Here is a 6,000-nt window from a genome sequence, read left to right as displayed (position 1 = left end):
CGCGGCTTCAGCGGTGGTTACGGGGGCTTCGGAGGTGGTGGCTACGGTGGTGGGCTGAACGCACTCACGACAGCCCTTTACAGCAGGATATTGGACGGCATGTATAGTGGTGGCTTCGGCGGTGGCTTCGGCGGCGTCCAATACATTTATGTTCCAGTCTACGTGCCCGTTGACGATGGCACAGTGGTCATCGTAGAAGACGGTGGAGGCATCGACTTCGGGAATGGCGGTCCGGGAATTATTGACACAGGCGGTGGGGAAATCGACATTGGTGGAGTAGGCTATGAAGAGCAGCTGATGTACAGCAACGACAAAGCAACCACTCGAGTGAAGGTAGCGACCCAGCCTCAGCGCGTGCGCATTGGTAGGGAGCGTGTCGTCCAGAAGTCTACAGAGCTGGGCCTCGGCAGGACTTATGCGTTCACACCACCCAGAAGGACGAAGGGGCGCAGCCAGCAGGGCTAGAGGTCCCATAGCAGCAGGAGTCTTCAGGGAGAGACGTCTCTCTGAATGAAGAAACTACGGTGATGAATCATCAACATCGTGTAAAGGAAAAAGGCCGCGTTAATTCTTTCTAACTATATTTGGCGAGTTCTTTGCGTATGAGAGAAATTCCAGCGTATACTACTTGAATACGTTCACACGGTCACATTAGACAAGGCGGCATCGTGCGAGTTTGACGTCTTTTATCTCTATAATTAAATTATTACTTTTGCGACATAAATTTACTAACTCATTGACTCGTATTTCTAATTCTCCCTAATCTGAGACCATGAAAACCTTCTGTAAGCACGAGGGTGGGGGGGGGGGGGTGGTATCGTGTCTCCCTGCCTTGCACTCTTCTTCATTAGTATCTTGTCAATTTCTTTGTGGAGCATTTTGGTGGCTACAAATCTTCCAGTTTTTTATATGGGGCGTCGACACACAATTCAGCAGTGCCTACATGACTGCTGATGAAAATCGTGCAAGCGCCGCATTTCAGAGCCAGAGCCCGGTCGGGGCCCCCTGAATGCGTCGAAGGCTCGCGCGAGTCTGACTCTAAGGGACTGCGAGCCCACCCATTCTGGCTCAACGTACAAAAACAATAGCCCAGTTCCGGGTCGATGCAGCTCGATATCATGAAAATTTGCTGTAGTGACTAGTTGTCCGATCATGTGACATTCAACTAAACATGGCAGAATGAAACATAAGCAAATGTCTCACGGCGATCACTATACTACAGCTTACGAGTTGTCGGGTAAAAATAACAAGCTGTCCAACCATTCGGGCTTGATTTAAGTTTGGCGTTCTTTCATCATATATCCCACCGAACCGAAAATATTCCCCCACCTACACGAAGAGAAGCATGATGAAAACGAATGCAGTTCGTATCGTCCATAACGGCGTTTCGAACGTGAGCACCCAGCGTTAGAAGAATAATGTTTTCTTTTTTTTCTTACACCGTGCAGCCAATAGCGCCGTTCGCCACACGTGGCGTTTTTCTGTCGCGAGAAACTCGGTATGCGTTTCCAGCTCTAGTAGCTAGCGTGCACGGTTAAAAAACACTATGAAGTGAACAAAAGAAACAACGTTTTCAGCTCAGCATTGGCGTTTCATAGCGGCGTCTCGAGCACACATTTCCAGACCTTCTAGAGCGGCACCCAGCCAGCGAACGGTCGAGAGTGAGGCGCGAGCGCACGGGAAAGTGGGGCGCAGGAAGGAGAAAGTGAACGGTGAGAGAAGTAGTGGCGAAGCACTGCGCCTACCCTCTCCTACACTCTATCGGGGATTCGCTCGCAGGTTTTCAAGCTGGACGGTTGTGCCCTCGCGATCTCCGACGCCAGCGTAGCTCTCGCCGACCTCCGACGCCAGCGTAGCTCTCGCCGACTGGTTCGCCCTCCGCGGTCTCCTGACGCCGTGCAGCTCTCGCATTGTGGCGCCCCGCCCTTGGACTGCTTCGACCGGATCCCCACTTTCCTATCTCCTTCTTTTTCCGTCGCTTGCCTGTCTAATTCTTCATCTATTTTCCTTCTATTCTTTTTATCCCTCCTTCCCCCCCCCCTATAAGGCACTGCGCCGTGTCGCCTGAAGGCAGACAGAAATTAGGTGCATTTTTCCTCTTCCTTCTAACCACTAGCACCACCACTCTATCGCACCACATGCTCCGGTTGCTAAGGGCGAGGATGCCTGACATAGGCCGACTTGAAAATGCATTCGCATTTAAAATACCGTTCAGGTAGTCGAATCAATCAAAATTCCGCAACGGTAGTCGAATCAGCCAACATGTTTTTGCAAGCATAGTAAGCTTGAAATGCGTTTAGTGCTTGTCCTTCCAGAAGTTTAGTACTGCATATGCAGGACAAACGAATGACCCTGTGAATATATAATCACAAAAAGGCTAATCTTGTAGCTCTATGTGCTAGAAAGGAGTTCTGACACAAGATCTATGTCTTGGCCATGATTCAGGTTTTGCAACTGTGCAGCCCCGGCCGGCCATGAGCTTTGGGTTGCCCGGAGCTAGCGCACACCTTTAATATATATATATATATATATATATATATATATATATATATATATATATATATATATATATATATATATTTATATATATATATATATATATATATATATATATATATATATATTGTCGATGCAGTCGATGTCCTGTAGTACAGTATTGGGAAGGTGAAAAATAGTTTGAGGCGTTGTAATTCGCAAAAAAATTGTTTTGCCTAGAGGGCGCTTCAAATTTTGGGCACCTTAGTGAAATAGTGTCACGCTAAATAAATTATATAATATTACTGGTTTGAGTAATTAATAGGAAAGAATTTCTTATTAATATGAAGGCACTACTATTTCATGACTATGATAGTTTATTCACTTTCGTTTTAATTTTTTTATTGCCCCGCCATGGAGGTCTAGTGGTTAAGGTACTCGGCTGCTGACCCGCAGGTCGCGGGTTCGAATCCCGGCTGTGGCGGCTGCATTTCCGATGGAGGCGAGAATGTTGTAGGCCCGTGTGCTCAGATTTGGGTGCACGTTAAAGAACCTCAGGTGGTCTAAATTTCCGGAGCCCTCCACTACGGCGTCTCTCATAATCATATGATGGTTTTGGGACGTTAAACACCACAAATCAATCATTCAAATCAATCAATTTTCTTTTTATTGCTTTGGCAAAAAATTGCAGTAAGCTGTATGTTTAGCGTTTTTTTAAGCACAATATTTTTTGCTAGCAATGTGTTTGCATTTTCTGCTTTTTATGTTGGTACATTATATAATTAAAGTACTGTGGGAGCAGATCAAGCAAAAATGTTGCTGAAATATTGTGTCATAGTAGATAGAACTGACATTTGGACCCATATTGCGGCTTAATTTTCGCAATTAGCAGTTCAAGTAAAAATAGTGCTTGTATATTTTTCCATGGTATACTTTGTTCGTAAAAGAGGCAGACAGTTTCAGAGGAGTAGTTTTTTCAATAAAAAAAAACATTTTCCAACTGAGCAATTACAAAGTAGGCGGAAGTCTGCCTTTGCCTCCCCTCCACTGCATAGCATGTCAGCGCAAGGTTCCAGCGGGTGCTTTTCGGCAGTGAATCATGCATGTCATACAACTACTTTTCGCTTGTCTTAGTAATACTGCTGTATATAACGGGAAAATGGGACACTGGTGCTTTTTTCATGAAACAGTATCTTCCCCCTTGCACCATAAAAGGACCGGTTATATCGAACCACTTCATCGTACCTATGAACAGAAATATAATGCAGTCGATGGCCTGTAGTACACTATTGGGGCATTGTGTTTGTCTTCTGATAATTAGTACACATGGTCGAAGTAATAATTAACGAGATAAATAGGGTATATTTTATCTAAGTTGTTTTTATAATGTTTAATGTATTGGCCAAAGCGGGATCGCTTACCACTGGTGTGCATGACGAAATGATGTATCCTAGACATGTCAGAGATGATACAATATCATGCCCACAAATTATACTTTAGTCAACATTTCCGAAGGGATTTCAAATTTTTCCTCCCCCTGTTTCTTAATTGTCCGAAGGTGCTCAAAATGTTTTAAATAGAAGCCCGTCTAGTAATGGTGACGTGTTTTTTTATTGTCAACTCCCTTGGACCAATAAAAATATGTGAATGAAAATTTTGAATGGCAACCGGAAATAATGACTGAAGTGTCGAATGATATTGAATCATCTCTAACATGTCTAGGATACATAATTTCATCATGCACCAAGTAATAAGGGATCACGCATTGGCCTACACCAGAAAAACACCTAAAAGATAGCTTAGACGAAATACACCCTAATTATGTCGTTAACTATTATTAAAACAAGGCGTATTATTTATCAGAAGGCTAACAAAACGCCTAAATATTGTGTTCAGGAGATCGACTGCATTAAAATTGTGCCCCTTGGGACTAAGAAGCAATTCAATATAAGGTGCGCTTTATTTGCCCGACGGAAAAGCTATTGTGCCATAAAGAAAGCACTACTGCCCCATTTTGGGGTTTTATACAGCAGTAATACTGAAACAAGGGATAAGCAGTTATATAAAATGCATTGTTTGTTGCCGAAAAGTCCCCGCTGGAACCTCGCGCTAACGTGTTATGCAGTGAAGCTGAGGCGAATGCAGGCTTTCTACTACCTTGTGATTCTTCAGTTAGAAATTTTTTTCTCCCTTAAAACAAAAACTACGCTTCTGAAGCTTTCTGCCTGTTTTACTAACAAACTATAATATGCAACAATATAGAAGTCATATTTTTACTTGGATTGATACAGTGCGAAAATTATGCTTTACTATGAGTCCAAGTGCCGTTGCTCCCTACTTTGACACATTATTTTGTCTGGATTTGCTCCCAAATTATTTCAGACATTTAATGTAGCAACATGTAAAGCAGAAGTCAATATATTATTTACGAAAAAATTTTGCTTTCTATATAAAAAGCTGACCCTGCAGCTTATTTCAATATTTGACCAAGGCGAAAATAAATAACGCTGAAACAAAAATGAATGAACTATTATATACATACACGAGTAGTGCCTTGAGATTAATAAAAAAATGTTTCGTGTTAAATACTTAAACGAGTAATATTATTAAATTACACAAGGTGACACAGTTTCACGCTGGTGCCAAAAGTTTGAAGCACCGTTTATGCAATACAAAATATTTTTGCGCTACATAACGCTCCAGTAGCTACTTCTCACATTCACATATACATGCACAATTTTGCAGCATGATCATAGTTGGTGGAAAATTGATGGGGTACACTTGATATGGAATGACTCAAATTTATAATATGACAGTACAATAGACCATATGTGTGGTCTATTGTGGGATCGCCTATACGGATTCCCGCTGGGTCTTTTAGTTGTTTGTATTATACGTCGGTCTTAATTTTAATAGCTGAAAAGTATTGTGAATAGCTTGTAGACAGTTTGAAGACACTATTGCGCCGTTTTCATAAAATAGTATGATCTTCATTATATATAATTCATGAAGTCACAGCTGACTCCAACAACGCTTCTAAGCTTGGGCACCAAGCAAGAGTTACACTAAGGCATATGAAGATGTCCATTTATGTAAAAGAGTTCTGGATAACGAGGTTATTGTGTTCTTCGGCTTGTGGTGCGAATCGTTCGACAAATTATCGAATCATAAAACATATTGCATATCTCAGCTTGCAAGTTTATTGAATGCAAATGCAACTCATTCGCCATTATTGCAGTTTTTTGGCACAGAGACAAAATCAATAAGGGCAATAGCTCAGTTAAAATGTTGGAGATTTTAAATATCTATTGAATATGACGCCCACTTAAAATGAAGACAATGTTTGGGTCTCAATCATATTTTTCTTATTCTTTTTATCATTTTTAAAGAAATAACTCATGGCCATAAGATATGGTTCACTGTAGGTTTCACTTAGGCGAAGCTGAATTAATAATATACAATGGCAATGAAAGCTGCCACTGTAAAATAGTCCTGTGAGCTCTACTGTGTGTGGTAATTCTCCTG

The sequence above is a fragment of the Rhipicephalus microplus genome, chromosome X (genome assembly GCF_043290135.1).
Source record: "Rhipicephalus microplus isolate Deutch F79 chromosome X, USDA_Rmic, whole genome shotgun sequence".
Classification (NCBI taxonomy): Eukaryota; Metazoa; Arthropoda; class Arachnida; order Ixodida; family Ixodidae; genus Rhipicephalus; species Rhipicephalus microplus.
The sequence above is the reverse complement of the archived record's forward strand: the minus strand, read 5'-3'. Positions refer to the sequence as shown.